This window comes from Hyla sarda, chromosome 10 (genome assembly GCF_029499605.1).
Source record: "Hyla sarda isolate aHylSar1 chromosome 10, aHylSar1.hap1, whole genome shotgun sequence".
NCBI classification, from domain to species: domain Eukaryota; kingdom Metazoa; phylum Chordata; class Amphibia; order Anura; family Hylidae; genus Hyla; species Hyla sarda.
The window spans coordinates 15,572,232-15,591,476 of record NC_079198.1 but is presented as its reverse complement, the minus strand read 5'-3'; the positions used below and the strand labels follow the sequence as shown (position 1 = coordinate 15,591,476).

The 19,245-nt window shown below is 41.3% G+C and overlaps 1 protein-coding gene across 2 annotated transcripts in view; it reads left to right on the top strand.

Annotated features, from left to right (window-relative positions):
* Window positions 1-19,245, top strand: part of ERFL (ETS repressor factor like) — an 86,050-nt gene that overhangs the window by 6,105 nt on the left and 60,700 nt on the right. The window contains exon 1 of one of the 2 annotated variants that reach the window (XM_056542376.1): window positions 17,240-17,579. The exons of the other annotated variant lie outside the window; for it this stretch is intronic. The gene's annotated coding sequence lies outside the window, so the exon portion shown is untranslated. Of the gene's footprint in view, window positions 1-17,239; window positions 17,580-19,245 lie in introns of those variants that run through there. 2 annotated transcript variants of the gene reach the window in all.

The window sequence follows — 19,245 nt, the reverse complement described above, 5'->3', positions numbered from 1 at the left end:
ATAAACAATAACCAATCTAAATAGCAATTTATGCATCAGATGTAGTAGAGCTGGTCAGGTTGCCAGCTTATATGCAATAGTACTTGTGCTTTTACATAGGACTGCTGATACCCAAACTTGATCGCGACCTATCCCAATGCACAAAAAAATGACAAACACATCTTTGCTACATAAACAATAACCAATCTAAATAGCAATTTATGCATCAGATGTAGTAGAGCTGGTCAGGTTTCCAGCTTCTATGCAATAGTACTTGTGCTTTTACATAGGACTGCTGATACCCAAACTTGATTGCGACCTATCCCAATGCACAAAAAAATGACAAACACATCTTTGCTACATAAACAATAACCAATCTAAATAGCAATTTATGCATCAGATGTAGCAGAGCTGGTCAGGTTGCCAGCTTCTATGCAATAGTACTTGTGCTTTTACATAGGACTGCAGATACCCAAACTTGATCGCGACTTATCCCAATGAACAAAAGCATGACAAACACAGCTCTGCTACATAACCAATAACCAATCTAAATAGCAATTTATGCATCAGATGTAGCAGAGCTGGTCAGGTTGCCAGCTTCTATGCAATAGTACTTGTGCTTTTACATAGGACTGCAGATACCCAAACTTGATCGCGACTTATCCCAATGCACAAAAGCATGACAAACACAGCTCTGCTACATCTGTATATGTTTTTTTAATTTCAATATGAATGACTACATGTTATAAACATTCCTTATAAGATAAAATATGACTATGACCGGGGGATCGGATGGGGACGGCGCGACAATAGGGGATAATTCGTCTTTTTCTATCGCCCATGTTTTATTTACACTGGAATTCGCTGACACTTTGACCCTCCATTAAATGTAATTGAATACAACAGCGGTACAGGCCGGCAATGTCTGTAACTGAATTCAGTGTGTTCTCCTTTTATCTGAAGAGCGTGCGATTCGTGCGAGCCTGAAATACGTTCATATGAAGTGCAGCGTCCCAAGAGCTTACAATCCACATCTGCAGGCATAGGAATTATTTCCATAGTGGACTAGCAAAATATCAGATCGTTCCTATAAGGTTAAAAGAAAAACAGAAAAAAATTTGGTTCCAGTGTCCTATATTTTCGATCAGTGTAGCAGAGCTGAGTTTGTGCTTTATTAATGTTGATATTTCGGCGTGGTATAAGCCGTCTTACACAGGACTGCAGGAAAAAACCCAACTGCGTTATCTTAATTCTGACAAGTATCACGAAACGTAAAATAAACAGGTCAATAACAAATCCAGCTCTGCTACATATGAGTAATGAATGAAGCTGCGCATATTCTAAAGGCTGTCGTTCTAATTGCCAGAAGTCTCCCACGCGCCGGCCCTTTAAAGCATCGATTAATCAGAATTCATTTCTCTTTTACAAGATGAAGAAGACACATTTGTGTCCCCCGTACATCATATTCATCAGGGGGAGAATAGATCACTGACTGATAAATGTATCCACTAGATTTACATGGCGATTAATATCACGTGAGATTAATAAGGGGGATCGGATAGATTGGGGCCGGCGCTGAGGGGGGTCACTATATACTCTGGGATGTATGGAGTCATGTCTACTGGACTAGTCTGTGCTATGTGTATGGGGCTTAGATAGATAGATAGATATGAGATAGATAGATAGATAGATAGATAGATAGATATGAGATAGATAGATAGATAGATAGATAGATAGATAGATATGAGATAAATAGGAGAGATAGATAGATATGAGATAGATAGATAGATATGAGATAGATAGATAGATAGATAGATATGAGATAGATAGATAGACATGATATAGATAGATAGATAGATAGATAGATATGAGATAGATAGATATGAGATAGATAGAGAGATAGGTAGGTAGGTAGATAGATAGATAGATAGATAGGAAGGTAGGTAGATAGATAGGTAGGTAGGTAGATAGATAGATAGATAGATAGACAGGTAGGTAGATAGATCGATAGATAGATAGATAGATAGATAGATAGACAGACAGACAGGTAGGTAGGTAGGTAGATAGATAGGTAGGTAGATAGATAAAAATTAGATAGATATGAGATAAATAGATAGATATGAGATAGATAGATATGAGATACATAGATAGATAGATAGAAAAATAGATAGATAGGTGATAGATAAAAATTTGATAGATAGAAATGAGATAAATAGATAGATGATAGATAGATAAATATGAGATAGATAGATAGATAGATAGATAGATAGAAAAAAATACTGGAAAAGCAGCACAACTAAAAAAAAAAAAATGCCAAAAATCCACAAAATGCACGCAACTAGTTGGGCCCGATGTGAGACCCCAATCCAGATACAGCAATAGAAGATAGTCGCAGCACTCCGGAGTAAAAAAATATAAAGTTGCTTTATTCCTTTTCACAAATACAGGTGCAACATTTCAGCAGCCCATGCTTAAAAAAGGCTGCATGAGCCGCTGAAACGTTGCACCTGTATTTGTGAAATGGAATAAAGCCACTTTATATTTTTTTACTCCGGAGTGCTGCGACTATCTTGTATTGCTGTATCTAGATAGACAGATAGATAGATATGAGATACATAGATAGATATGAGATATATAGATATGAGATAGATAGATATGAGATAGATAGATAGATAGATAGATATGAGATAGATAGATGTGAGATAGATAGAGACAGATATGAGATAGATAGATATGAGATAGATAGATATGAGATAGATAGATATGAGATAGATAGATAGATAGATAGATAGATAGGAGATAGATAGATAGATAGATAGATATGAGATAGATAGATAGATATGAGATAGATAGATAGATAGATAGATAGATAGGAGATATATAGATAGATAGATCTTGAAACATTGGGTATAAGACAACAAAATAAAATACAAGACCATAAAAGTTCCCATGAAGGCTAAAACCATGTATGATGGAGAAAATTGTACATTCAGTCGTCACTTTACAGCAAAAATAACAAAATTGGGGAAGAAAATTTAAGAGAAGCGAAGATACAATATACAGAGAGATAACTGGTTACCAGGGTGTGAATAAATCGGAAAACGCACAGACGGAGCGGTTCTGGGGATCCATGACATCACAATTCAGTAATATTTGTTTATTCTTCATGGAATCAGTTCACACCCAGTGCGTATAATGTAGCAGAGCTCAATTTATCATAGAATGGTTAGTGTTTTTTATTTTATTTATTTCCACCTTAAAAACTTATAACAGACTCCACAGAAACCTAGCTTGGGGTCACCACAGGTAACAAACTCATCTCTACCCAACAGCTGTAGAATGGATCGCTCCAAGAATATATCATCTAGAAATGTTACCAATGTCAGAGATTATAGCGGAATAGAGTTTGGACTTAACGTATCTGAATTCGTCATTGGTGCAACCCAACTTGCCGCCGTAATGTGTTATCTTCGGCAATATTGCGGAAAGGCCTAACGACTGAACGACAAATTCTTCCTTGCTACACAAATAAAACAGGTGGAAGTAGAAACTTAGATGACGCTTTTTAAAATTCAAAATGATTGGAAAAAATTTTTTGTTTCATTTTAAAATTCTACTGATATATTTCGATTAGTTTCTCCTCTCCACCCACCTCTTGTTTGTTGCCTGCATATTTATCAGAATGTGTGCATTGGCAGCTCAGCTCCTCATCACCTAGACCAGTATGTTCCAACCAGTGTGCCTCCGGCTGTTGCATGAAATTCAAATGATATATTTCGGTTAGTTTCTCCTCTCCACCCACCTCTTGTTTGTTGCCTGCATATTAATCAGAATGTGTGCATTGGCAGCTCAGCTCCTCATCACCTAGACCAGTATGTTCCAACCAGTGTGCCTCCGGCTGTTGCATAAAATTCAAATGATATATTTCGGTTAGTTTCTCCTCTCCACCCACCTCTTGTTTGTTTCCTGCATCTTTATCAGAATGTGTGCATTGGTAGCTCGGCTCCTCATCACCTAGACCAGTATTTTCCAACCAGTGTGCCTCCAGCTGTTGCATACAATTCAAATGATATATTTCGATTAGTTTCTCCTCTCCTCCCACCTCTTGTTTGTTGCCTGCATCTTTATTAGAATGTGTGCAATGGTATCGCGGCTCCTCATCACCTAGACCAGTATTTTCCAACCAGTATGCCTCCAGCTGTTGCATAAAATTCAAATTACATATTTCGATTAGTTTCTCCTCTCCACCCACCTCTTGTTTGTTGCCTGCATCTTTATCAGAAAATGTGCATTGGTAGCTCGGCTCCTCATCACCTAGACCAGTATTTCCCAACCAGGGTGCCTCCAGCTGTTGCATAAAATTCAAATGATATATTTCGATTAGTTTCTCCTCTCCACCCACCTCTTGTTTGTTTCCTGCATCTTTATCAGAATGTGTGCATTGGTAGCTCGGCTCCTCATCACCTAGACCAGTATTTCCCAACCAGGGTGCCTCCAGCTGTTGCAAAACTACAACTCCCAGCATGCCCGGACAGCCGAAGGCTGTCCGGGCATGCTGGGAGTTGTAGTTTTGCAACAGCTGGAGACACCCTGGTTGTGAAATACTAACCTAGACTGTGGTCTGATCCGAATGAGAATTCAGCATATTTGATTCTCATTCCCCTTGCATTAAGCTGCTGTTGGTCAGGACTAAAAATGATAAAGGCGTAAAAGACGAGACCCTATAATCAAGATCCGAACAGACCCCCCCCCCCCCCAACCTATGTTGACCCATTTGCTCAACTAGGCCGGAGACAGTGGACATTTTATTACGGTTCCTAATACCTTCTAGTGTTTATAGAAAACATGTTTTTTTGCGGGGACATGCACAGACATTTTGGGGGGCAAGGGCTGAACTAAAAAAAAAAAAAGTGCACTTCCTATAATTATTTCTATAAATGCCCCCATAATGATGCCAGACTGCCCAGGGCACTTTTTGGTGGAACAAAAAAAGGGCAGGGGCTTAAGCTCCCTTTCTAGTCAACCTGCGCACGTCCCTGTTTTTTGGCTTCGAGATCTCCCCTTAGAGGCCTAAATTACTCCCGGTCCTCGAAATCTAAACAACACGGTCAGCTTGGCCATTGTTGTTTTAGAGTCGAATCCTTCATATTTAGTACAAATTCTGAATTATTTTGACTTTCTGATAAAATTCGAATCCAATGCTTTTTCTCGGTTCCATTTGAAGACAACAGTTTAATTAGCCATCATTTATTATATTTAAATTAAAAATTTTGACATATGTAAAAAAAAATTAGGTCAGCTCCCTTGCCCCCTTTTTGAATATATAGAATTTAATTTATCTTTATGGTAAAAAAAAATGTAATGATAATAATTAAATACAATAAATGAATATATGAACTTTTTTTTAAATTTTGTCTTTTTTCCCCCTCAAAATTATCTAAATTAAGAGCCCAGCTGGTTTTCCAGTTTTCACGGATAAAATACAAAAAAATAAAAAATAAAATAAAATAATAAAAAAGAAAATGCCATCGTTTTTATTTATTTATTTAAAAAAAAAAATTTGTGTGTGTAAATTCCATCTAAGCTGTTAACAATCTTGAGTTATTAGAAAAAAATGTGGTGTGTTTAGTAGCCTTGGTAAAAAGAATTGTCGCACCATAAATAGGTTGAATGGTTAAGTGAGCAATAGATAAAGCAATAAAAATTTCCTAAATTAACTTATTAAAAAAAAAAAAAAATGAAAAAATCGGGTAAATTTTATTTTAGTCCATCTCATTGCTCAACATACTAACTCTACCTGATAAAGCGAGTCGCTTGGTAAAAGTAAATGGTTTCCCATATATATGTTTTTACGTGATTGGGTGACCAACTTGTAGAATGATTTCACCAATTATAAGAAACCTTTTTTTTTCTTTAATGTTTATATTTTTTTGTATTTTTTTTTTACAAACTTTAAAAATAAATAAATAAATAAATAAAACATAAAAATGTCATTTTGGATGAGTTTTATCTTCAATCAAATGTTGTCATCAAGATGTTTTAAGGATTTATTTGGCGCACGTATCACTAATCACCCCCTGGTCCCTGTGTATTCTTTCATAGTTAAAAAAAAATCAATAAACATTTGTTTATTGAGTTTATCTCATAAATTTTGCCAATTTTTGTTACATTTTTTCAATGATTTTAAAATCTATGTCATTGACTAATTTATAACACAATCAAATTTTAATATTCAAACAAATTTAAATTTAAACAAATGAAAAGTTTAGTTCCCGGCTTAATACATGTAACTTATTTTTTCTCTCATTATTTTCAATTTTCTTTACATTTATTTATCTTCTTTATTTTGTTTAACTTGCCCAATATTTTCCCATTAAATGTTCCCGGCAGCCAGTAAAGGAGCAGTCCTGAGGCCTAGCTGGTGCTGATCAATGAATGAGTCTTAGTTCTAATTAGGTGTAAACAGAAACTGATGAAAACGCGATGAGCTGGTGACCAATAGCACAACCCGAACTATAGACCGGAATATCCTTTCCACTGCCTTACATTGTGGTCTAGCAAGACAGAAACATTTTGGCGATATCTACAGCAAACCCGCGCCAAGGTACGTTTGCTGCAAAGTAATGTGGCAGCGAACTCTAATTGGTTGGGATATTCGTAGTTTTACATAGGGCTGCACTGAATCATACTGCATCATTTTAACTTCTGTCATCATCTAGGAAATAGATTCTATTATTATAATGACTTAAAAGTTAAATTATTGCCCCGATAATAATTTTTGCTTTATTGTCCCCATCATTTTGAGTTGAATGGTAAAATTGTATCTGACCGATGGGTATGTGATTGAAAGAAAATAAAAATTTTACTTAAAAAAAAAAAAAAAAATCTGTTCTTTTCTGTGGTTTTAGCATGGGATGTCTAAAGGGAAAAAGATGGGCCTAATCCAAGGTTCATCACCCGCCACTACCACACATCACCCACTATCACTATTACTCATTACTGAGCACCCAATAATAACCACATCCTATTGATCACTACCCTTCACCCCATAACCACCACCTATTAACCATCTACCACAAACTCAACACTATTCACCTTATCACTGCGTCATATTCCACTACCATCACCAACATCACTCGTAGCCCATTGCCCGTCAACCTCCCATTGCCCCAAAATTACAACTACCCACCATCATTTCTTCCCATATTCCCTATCATCACCCCATCCACTTCCACAGTCACCATTACCACACATCACTCTACCATCGCTTTCACTCATTTGCTGAGCTCATCATATTTACCACCACCCATCACACCACAAACATCACCTATTAGCCAAGTATCACCAAACCATCACCCTTCACCCTTTTTAATATCTCATAACTGTCAACTGTCATTACAAATTCCTAATACCTCACAATCACCACATATTTTAACCAAATACAAAGACCTCATCACTATTCACCCCATCATTACCACACATCCCACTGCCATCATTCACATCACTCATACCCCAGTGCCCCTCAACCTACCGTCATCTCATCCCACCACTAAATATCTGACAACTACCGCACCCCACCATCATTATCACAGATACCCCTACCATCACTCTTAGTCCATGACCCCACAATCACCACTTTAAAGGGGTACTCCGACCCTAAGATGTCTTATCTCCTATCCTTTGGGGATAAGACTTATCGCGGGGGTCCCACCGCTGGGGACCCCCGCAAACTTTTATGCAGCGCCCCGCTATCATCAACTTCCAGAGTGAACATCTCTCCAGATCTGATGAACCTCGATCACGGGTCCGGAGTATCGTTAAGTCACTTCTCTGCCCCCGTGTGACATCACGCTCTGCCCCCTTGATGCAAGCCTATGGGAGGGGGCGTGACAGCTGCCATAGGCTTGCATTGAGGGGGCGGAGCGTTATGTCACACAGGGGCAGAGCTGTGATGTCACGATACTCTGGTCCCCTTGATCGCGATTCATCAGACCCGGAGCGATGTTTGCTCCAGAGGCTGATGATAGCGGGGTGCTGCATGAAAGATTGTGGGGTCCCCAGTGGCGACCCCATCTTATCCCATATCCTTTGGTTACCCGTCTTTGAACCCTCTCCAGCTCCACTATATCTTTCTTGTACACTGGTGCCCAGTACTGTACACAGTATTCTATGTGTGGTCTGACCAGTATTGTACACAGTATTCTATGTGTGGTCTGACTAGTACTGTACACAGTATTCTATGTGTGGTCTGACCAGTACTGTACACAGTATTCTATGTGTGGTCTGACCAGTACTGTACACAGTATTCTATGTGTGGTCTGACCAGTACTGTACACATTATTCTATGTGTGGTCTGAGCAGTACTGTACACAGTATTCTATGTGTGGTCTGACCAGTACTGTACACAGTATTCTATGTGTGGTCTGACCAATACTGTAAACAGTATTCTATGTGTGGCCTGACCAGTACTGTACACAGTATTCTATGTGTGGTCTGACCAGTACTGTACACAGTATTCTATGTGTGGTCTGACTAGTACTGTACACAGTATTCTATGTGTGGACTGACCAGTACTGTACACAGTATTCTATGTGTGGTCTGACTAGTACTGTACACAGTATTCTATGTGTGGTCTGACCAGTACTGTACACAGTATTCTATGTGTGGTCTGACCAGTACTGTACACAGTATTCTATGTGTGGTCTGACCAGTACTGTACACAGTATTCTATGTGTGGTCTGACCAGTACTGTACACAGTATTCTATGTGTGGTCTGACCAGTACTGTACACATTATTCTATGTGTGGTCTGACCAGTACTGTACACAGTATTCTATGTGTGGTCTGACCAGTACTGTACACAGTATTCTATGTGTGGTCTGACCAATACTGTAAACAGTATTCTATGTGTGGCCTGACCAGTACTGTACACAGTATTCTATGTGTGGTCTGACCAGTACTGTACACAGTATTCTATGTGTGGTCTGACCAGTACTGTACACAGTATTCTATGTGTGGTCTGACCAGTACTGTACACAATATTCTATGTGTGGTCTGACCAGTACTGTACACAGTATTCTATGTGTGGTCTGACTAGTACTGTACACAGTATTCTATGTGTGTTCTGACCAGTACTGTACACAGTATTCTATGTGTGTTCTGCCCAGTACTGTACACAGTATTCTATGTGTGGTCTGCCCAGTACTGTACACAGTATTCTATGTGTGGCCTGACCAGTACTGTACACAGTATTCTATGTGTGGTCTGCCCAGTACTGTACACAGTATTCTATGTGTGGCCTGACCAGTACTGTACACAGTATTCTATGTGTGGCCTGACCAGTACTGTACACAGTATTCTATGTGTGGTCTGACCAGTACTGTACACAGTATTCTATGTATGGTCTGACCAGTACTGTACACAGTATTCTATGTATGGTCTGACCAGTACTGTACACAGTATTCTATGTGTGGCCTGACCAGTACTGTACACAGTATTCTATGTGTGGTCTGACCAGTACTGTACACAGTATTCTATGTGTGGTCTGACCAGTACTGTACACAGTATTCTATGTGTGGCCTGACCAGTACTGTACACAGTATTGTATGTGTGGCCTGACCAGTACTGTACACAGTATTCTATGTGTGGTCTGACCAATACTGTACACAGTATTCTATTTGTGGCCTGACCAGTGCTGTACACAGTATTCTATGTGTGGCCTGACCAGTACTGTACACAGTATTCTATGTGTGGTCTGACCAGTACTGTACACAGTATTCTATGTGTGGTCTGACCAGTACTGTACACAGTATTCTATGTGTGGTCTGACCAGTACTGTACACAGTATTCTATGTGTGGTCTGACCAGTACTGTACACAGTATTCTATGTGTGGTCTGACCAGTACTGTACACAGTATTCTATGTGTGGTCTGACCAGTACTGTACACAGTATTCTATGTGCGGTCTGACCAGTACTGTACACAGTATTCTATGTGTGGTCTGACCAGTACTGTACACAGTATTCTATGTGTGGTCTGACTAGTGATTTGTATAGTGGTAGAATTATTTCCTTTTCGGGGGAGATAATTTTATGCCCCTATTGATGCCCCCCATGATTTTATTTACCTTGGCAGCAGCTGCCTGACACCCACCATCATTACCATACATCCCGTTACTATCACGATCATCACCTGTAGCTCAGCACCCCTCAAAGTCCCATCATCTCATCCCACCACCTCTAAACAAAAAACCACCACCACAGCTTCACCATTCATTCCATTACTACCACATCCTCCCTACCATCACCCACAGTCCATCTCACCCTCCCATCATCTCATATTACCACCACAACCCCCCATGATTGATACATATCCCCATCCCCCACCATCACTACCATCACACAACCCATTGTCCTACAACCATTCACTCTCTTACCGTCGCTATAACCTTCAGCCCAGCACTTCCCATAATTTTTTTTAACCCCTACAACCACCATCAATCACCTCATACCCACAACTCCCAACACCACGCCCCCCAAAAAATAACTAAAAGCCAATGTAGTAAAGCTGAGAATGTCATCTACATGTATGTACACTGTTCAAAAAAATAAAGTGAACACTTAAAGGGGTATTCCAGGCAAAACCTATATATATATATATATATATATATATATATATATATATATATATATATATATATATCAACTGGCTCCGGAAAGTTAAACAGATTTGTAAATTACTTCTATTAAAAAATCTTAATCCTTCCAATAGTTATTAGCTTCTGAAGTTTTCTGTCTAACTGCTCAATGATGATGTCACGTCCCGGGAGCTGTGCATGATGGGAAAATATCCCCATAGGAACTGCACAGCTCCCGGGACGTGAGTCATCAGAGAGCAGTTAGACAGAAAACAGCAACTCAACTTCAGAAGCTAATAACTATTGGAAGGATTAAGATTTTTTAATAGAAGTTATTTACAAATCTGTTTAACTTTCCGGAGCCAGTTGATATATAAAAAAAATAGTTTTGGCCTGGAATACCCCTTTAAACAACATAATGTAACTCCAAGTCAATGACACTTCTGTGATATCCCACTGTCCACTCAGGAAGCAACACTGATTGACAATCAATTTCACATGCTGTTGTGCAAATGGAACAGACAACAGGTGGAAATTATAGGCAATTAGCAAGACACCCCCCAATAAAGGAGTGGTTCTGCAGGTGGTGACCACAGACCACTTCTCAGTTCCAATGCTTCCTGGCTGATGTTTTGGTCACTTTTGAATGCTGGCGGTGCTTTCACTCTAGTGGTAGCATGAGACGGAGTCTACAACCCACACAAGTGGCTCAGATAGTGCAGCTCATCCAGGATGGCACATCAATACGAGCTGTGGCAAGAAGGTTTGCTGTGTCTGTCAGCGTAGTGTCCAGAGCATGGAGGTGCTACCAGGAGACAGGCCAGTACATCAGGAGATGTGGAGGAGGCCGTAGGAGGGCAACAACCCAGCAGCAGAACCGCTACCTCCGACTTTTTGCAAGGAGGAGCACTGCCAGATATGGATGAGTGTTACCCAACCAGGGGTGCCTCCAGCTGTTGCAAAACTACAACTCCCAGCATGCCCGGACAGCCGTTGGCTGTCCGGGCATGCTGGGAGTTGTAGTTTTGCAACAAATGGAGGCTCTGTGGTTGGGAAACACTGGCATAGTATATGGTGTAACATTCTGGGAGTTGGAGGATTGGTTGGATAAATAGTGGCCATTGCATTGCCGGAATTTTTAATATGAAAATACTGGCAGGGTGGCCAAAATACCGGCTGCGTCAGTAAAATACCGGCCAGGTGACAACCCTAGGGGGTGACCGGTCATTGAGGAGGCCTCATACTGAAGATCTGTAACGTACAATTCCTGGTACATGGCGGTCCATTTAACCCCTCCGTATCCTAACTACAAGGCCCAGCATGGTCTCTGCATCTGATTGATAAAATGACCATATCGAGCAATATCCCCTTGTTTATTATCCCTTATTGAAAATCTACTGCGGCAGGTAGTGATGCCTTTCGCCAGCCTCCGACATAATGAGTTTCAATGGCTAACATGGTCTACAGAGCGACCCCTATCATCAGGGATTGCCTCTGAACTAATATTAATGGGAGCCCGGGCTGTACAGCTGCTTCTACTCGTAGGCGCGCAAAAGCAATCCATAGCAGCAGACAGACAGGCGTATATATAGAGACGGATGGGCTGCGGACGAGAAGGAGGCAGGAACGTTACAGGACCGATATAGGATTTGGTGTATTTACAAGCCAAGCGAGAGCCAGAGACGGTATAAAAAAAAAAATAATAAAAATAAAAATAATAATAATTTAACGAAACGAGAAAAAAAAAAAGAAAAACAGAGACATCATATGGCGGTGACAGGAAATATGGCTGCGGAGGAACCGTCTGGAAAATGATGCAATAAAAAGATGGGGATTAATATGGAGGACGTACGGCTGGAGGGAGACATGAATACGAAGGCAGCCAAGAAAGAAGGGGAAAGATGGGAAGACTTTGAGGAGCGGAGGAGGGAGAGGCAGGTGAGGGGGGATAGGTGATTGGACATAGACAGGGTTAGGTGCCTCTAGCTTAAACTGCAGCAAGTGGAGAGAAAATCAATATGTGGATAGGAGCAGCTGAGAAGGAATGTATCTTGTCAAAATAATGTATTACCCTCATCCCGTCTGATCGATGCTCTGAATTAGCAGAGCTGCAGCTTTAATATTTACCTCCACGCAACACTTCCAATCTAAATTTTAATTGATTTCGACACCACTGGGGTGGGAGTGAGCGAGGAAGAGGCCTGCGAGGAAGGAGGGACGCGCAGACAGGCGGACAGCGCGCCGGGGGGCACCGCGCGCCAGGAGTGGGGAGGAATAGGAGCCTGAGCAGCGACTGGCGCGGCCATCTGATGGGCTACACCGGGGAGGTTACCCGGATTACACGTGAACTTTGTGCTGGGGAGTCAAGGCTAAGGCTGGGTTCACACTACGGCCCTGATTTACTAAGAGTGGAGTGGAGGTTTTGTTGTGTTTTTTTTTTGCTGTTCTGACCTTTCCCCCCCCCCCCCATGGTATTTACTAATTTACTCTGCTTTCGGAAACTTTATAGGGTATTCTTACTGTGATGTCCCAGTATGGGATATAGTCCCGTACAGTACTTAGGCCCTATCAGGTTTAGTCCCCCTGTGTCCTAGGGGCCCTCCTGCAGTGTCTCCCCGATAGTAATATATATTATGTATAGTGTTATGTGTGTTATGTATAAAGGACCTTTAAGGACCTTCGAGTTGTCACATGATAATGTGTTCACATGGTGTGTTATGTTACCCAGAGAGCACCAGCTAACCAGGTGACCTGCAGCTTGACCTATGGGCTTCTGGCTCAGCCTCCCTTTATAAGAGGGGGAGCCATTACAATCTCTCTCTTGGATCCTGAGGCATAGTAAAGACCAGACGTCTTAGAGCCAGTGTCCAGCACATCTGGAGGCCTCAAGCCTAACCTACAGCCACATATCAGTAAGTCAAGTCATCTATGTCTGCTGTCACTACCTACAGTCAAGGCAAGTCTATAGTCAAGTCTATTATAGTCAGCGTGGCTGTCCAAAAGTCTGTCAAAGTCACTACAAGTCCCAGCAAGCTGCGAGGTCCTTCTGTGTTACTGGCCACCTCTCTGGGATCCTGGCCTAGCTGTAAAGACTATTTCCATCTGTGTACCTCATTAAAGCTACCGTTAACCCTTACCTGGTCTTGGACTATTATTACCCGGCCTAACCTTGGGATAGCGGAGCTACCTTCGGGTGGTTGCCGGGAAAACCACGCCCTGGTGTCACGAACATTTAGGAGTTAATAACACCTTGCCCCTGGGACACCACATTACCAGAAAATTCACATGATTTTCAGAGTGGTTTTCAGAAAAGACGAGTGATTTTGGATGAAATGTAGGGAACACGTCTCTTTTCCCGAAAACCACGCCCATTTTGCAGGGTTTTCTTTCACTCTGAGTGTTTCTGACTCTGTTGGTTTTTTTCTGTGGCACATTCAGAATTTACACAGAACTTAGGCACACAACCCGACAAAAAGAGTCAGACTGCTGTTAGTAAATGAAGGGCTATGAGTCTCGGCCTGATCGCGGGTCTCATGTCCTGATCGAGTCAAAAAACGGACAGACCCCATATACGTAGTGCAGGAGTCTATTTAGCAATCCATATACATAGAAGACGAAAAAAACGGCACTCACCATAAAACGGGGAATCTTCATTTTTCAGTTGCAAAGAGACGCATCCAGGTCAGGGAGTGACACAGACAGCGGGGAGCGTGCGGCAGCACGCTCCCCGCTGTCTGTGTCACTCCCTGACCTGTGCGGAATCCGGCAGAAAAATTCAGCTCAGAAATTCCGTTGCAGCAGAGTCCCATTGTTTTCAGTGGGATTCTTCCACACCTTGTACACAGCAGAAAGAATTGACTTGTCAATTCTTTCTGCGGAATCCGTTTGTAAATTTGACGTCTATGGAGATAGCGCATTTCCGAGCGGTCCTAGTGCCGGCATGTTCTGCTGGCGCCTGCCGTCTGCAAATTTTCCGGGTAGACAGTTTTTTTTTTTTGCTCGTGTTGATTATTTTACTGGAACATAAGTGGACAAAGACAAAAAATTTGAGCGTGAACCTAGTCTAATTAAAAAATGTTTTTTCTATAGTGCTGGTACCCCAATGAAAGCCCCCTATATCTCACACCTCATTTATAAGAAAGCTTCTCAGTGACGAGATTGGGTGTGGGCTGCAGAACTTGGTGGCTTTCGCTGTGTTTGTGCAGGTTTAGGAAAACATGGCGTTTTTTTTTTTAAATAGCGCCATGCCTACCCATAGGTTTTGTCTGGTATTGCACCTTAAAGGGGTATTCCAGGAAAAAACTTTTATTTATATATATATATATATATATATATATATATATATATATATATATATATCAACTGGCTCAAGAAGGTTAAACAGACTTGTAAATTACTTCTATTGAAAAATCTTAATCCTTTCAATAATTATCAGCTGCTGAAGTTGAGTTGTTGTTTTCTGTCTGGCAACAGTGCTCTCTGCTGACATCTCTGCTTGTCTCGGGAACTGCACAGAGTAGAAGAGGTTTGCTATGGAGATTTGCTTCTAAACTGGGCGGTTCCCAAGACAGGTGTCATCAGAGAGCAGAAAAGAACAACTCAACTTCAGCAGCTCATAAGTACTGAAAGGATTAAGATTTTTTAATAGAAGTAATTTACAAATCTACTGACAATGGAGACAGTGGACCTGGCACTTGTCAGAGTTCTATTACACTTCGGAGTGCTCTCTGTAGGCAAACAGGGAGCCAGCAGCTTGGTGTCTATTCGTGTCTCAGTGGGGTGCTACTCGATTGTTAGGCATGCAAACAATATCTTCATAAGACAAGAAGTAGGTATCGGAGCACTCACCTCGGACACTAATTATCGTGCAGAGTATTCTTTATTCATGGTACAGATGCAAGTGCATGGAAGGGAGGAGGTAAGATGGAACAGGTACGGGTGGGATCGGCCGGTGGGCGACGGTCCGTTATCGCGCTCTTGCGCTTCGTCAGGCCCCCCGGGCATCTTATCTCCTATCAGACATCTTATCTCCTATCAGACATCTTATCTCCTATCCTTTGCATAGGGGATAAGATGTCTTGGGGCCGGAGAACCCCTTTCAGTTTTACAGTTTATAGTGTGGACCATTTTACTCAGTCCCAATGGGCTGAGTTGTAGTTAAAGGGGTACTCCGGTGGAAAACTTTTTTTTTTTTTCCAATCAACTGGTGCCAGAAAGTTAAACAGATTTGTAAATTACTTCTGATAAAAAATCTTTCCAGTACTTATTAGCTGCTGAATACTAAAGAGGTAATTATTTTCTTTTTGGAACACAGAGCTCTCTGCTGACATCATGACCACAGTGCTCTCTGCTGACATCTCTGTCCATTTTAGGAACTGTCCAGAGCAGCATTTGTTTTCTATGGGGATTTTTTCCTACTCTGGACAGTTCTTAAAATGGACAGAGATGTCAGCAGAGAGCACTGAGGTCATGATGTCAGCAGAGAGCACTGTGTTCCAAAAAGAAAAGAATTTCCTCTGTAGTATTCAGCAGCTAATAAGTACAGGAGGATTAAGATTTTTTAATAGAAGTAATTTACAAATCTGCTTAACTTTCTGGCACCAGTCAGTTGATTAAAAAAAAATAATAATAATAAAAATAAAGTTTTCCACCGGAGTACCCCTTTAAAAGTAAGAAGCTAGACACATAAAAAAAAAGACATGTAAAGAATTTGCATGAACTAGTGAATAATAGTGTTGGGCGCGAATATTCGCAATGCGAATATTTATCGCGAATATCGCAATATGGCTTATGCCGCTCAACACTAGTGAATAACATATATTAGTATTATTTTTTTCTGTGATGTGACAGGTACACTTTAAAACGTATACCCTATCTACCCAATCTCTAGATCTCCCATAGAGAATGCATGGAGCACATGCCAACTCCAAGGCTCTTTGTACAGGGAGAGAGGGGTCCCGTTCTGGAGATCATGGGGGTCTCAGAACCTAATATATCTGTAAAAGGGGTACTCCGGCGCTAAGACATCTTATCCCCTATCCAAAGGATAGGGGATAAGATGCCTAATCACGGGGGTCCCCAGCAGCGGGACCCCTGTGATTTGGCATCTTATCCCCTATCCTTTGGATAGGGGATAAGATGTCTTAGCCCTGGAGTACCCCTTTAACAGATCTTCCACGCCGCACCCCGTTAGAATCAGTACCCGGAGCGTGTTCGCTCCGGGTCTGATTACTGGCGGTCACGGGGACGGAGCATAGTGACGTCACGGCTCCGCCCCGTGTGACATCACGCTCCGCCCCCTCAATGCAAGCCTGTAAGAGGGGGCGGGACAGCTGTCACGCCCCTCCAGTAGACTTGCATTGAGGGGGCGGAGCGTGACGTCACTATGCTCCGTCCTCGTGGTCGAGATGGACTCAGCCTGAGGACCTCCAGCGGTTCCGGAAGCTGCTAAAGGTGGGTGCTGCATGGTAGATCCCGGGGGTCCCGGCGATCTGACATCTTATCCCCTATCCTTTGTATAAGGGATAAGATGCCTAGGGGCGGAGAGCCCCTTTTAATATGTCAAGTAAAAAAATAAAATAAAATAAAAGATCAGTAATGTGAAGGGTGCACAAATGGAATTTATGTTTTACAGTATATATACAACATCATGCAAAACTACAACTTCCAGCATGCCCGGACAGTTTTGCAACAGCTGGAGGCACCCTGGTTGGGAATCACTAGTCTAGAGTGAAAGCCGCTCTTTGCAGTAGGGGGGCAGGTGTAGTCCTGAATGGGCAACCCTTCCGATAACAAATGGTCAATAACAGTCATTTTCATTGGACAAGATCGTTATCCAGTCTACATAATACTTTCCGATCCGGTCGAGGTCATTTCTGTAATTGATTGATCAGGCCTGGACTCCTTACTATAGGGAATAGTCAAAGCGGTAGATAGAAGAAACACCTGCGAAACGCCAGAACAATCGTAAATGTATCTTCATCTTTATTAGTGTAAAGTGATAATAACAATTAAAACAGGAGCGGGAGGAACATGATATAGCAGTGGTCACATGGTACAAAATCAAAATACAGATATGTCAAAACCTGGGCCATATTTCCCACTAGGCCAGTGGTCTTCAACCTGCGGACCTCCAGATGTTGCAAAACTACAACTCCCAGCATGCCCGGACAGCCGCTGGCTGTCCGGGCATGCTGGGAGTTGTAGTTTTTCAACATCTGGGGGTCCGCAGGTTGAAAACCACTGCACTAGGCAATGGCGGCCAAGGGCGGCACCTTGTGTGTTTGGGACAATAATTAAAGCTATATACACTCTGGGGGAGATTTATCAAAACCCGTCCAGAGGAAAAGTTGCTGAGTTGCCCATAGCAACCAATCAGATCGCTTCTTTCATTTTTAACAAGGCCTCTGCAAAATGATAGTAGCAATCTGATTGGTTGCTATGGGCAACTGTGGGGGAGATTTATCAAAACCTGTTCCTAGGAAAAGTTGCTGAGTTGCCCATAGCAACCAATCAGATCGCTACTTTCATTTTTAACAAGGCCTCTGCAAAATGAAAGTAGCGATCTGATTGGTTGCTATGGGCAACTCAGCATCTTTTCCTCTGGACAGGTTTTGATAAATCTCCCCCTCTATCTTTTTTTTTCATATCCCTTCTCTGCCTCCTCCTGGAATTATTTTTAAAGGGGTACTCCGGTGAAAAAACATAATTTTTTTTTTAAATCAACTGGGGCCAGAACGTTAAACAGATTTGTAAATTACTTCTGTTATAAAATCTTAATCCTTCCAGTACTTATCAGCTGCTGTATGCTACACAGGAAGTTCTTTTTCTTTTAAAATTTCTTCTCTGTCTGACCACAGTGCTCTCTGCTGACACCTCTGTCTGTCTCAGGAACTGTCAAGTGCAGGAGCAAATCCCCATAGCAAACCTCTCTTTGCTCTGGACAGTTCCTGAGACAGACAGATGTGTCAGCAGAGAGCACTGTGGTCAGGCAGAAAATAAATTTAAAGGGATACTCCCCTGGAAAACATATATATATATTTTTTTATCAATTGGTGCCAGAAAGAAACAGATTTGTAAATGACTTCTATTTAAAAAAAAATCTTAATCCTTCCAGTACTTATCAGCTGCTGTTACGAGCTACAGGAAGTTCTTTTCTTTTTGAATTTCCTTTCTGTCTGACCACAGTGCTCTCTGCTGACACCTCTGTCCATTTTAGGAACTGTCCGGAGTACAAATTCCCATAGAAAACCTCTCCTGCTCTGGACACTTCCTGACATGGACAGAGGTGTCAGCAGAGGGCACTGTGGTCAGACAGAAAAGAAACTCAAAAAGAAAAGAACTTCCTGTGGATCATAAGAGCAGCTGATAAGTACTGGAAGCATTAAGATTTTTTTTTTTAATAGAAGTCATTTACAAATCTGTTTAACTTTCTGGTACCAGTTGATTAAAAAAAAAAAAAATGTTTTCCCACTGGAGTACCCCTTCAAAAAGAAATGAACTTCCTTTGGAGCATACTGCAGCTGATAAGTACTGAAAGGGTTAAGATTTTTAATTTGAAGTCATTTAGAAATCTTTAAAACCATTTGATTTAAAAAAAAAAAAAATATATATATATATATATATATATTTT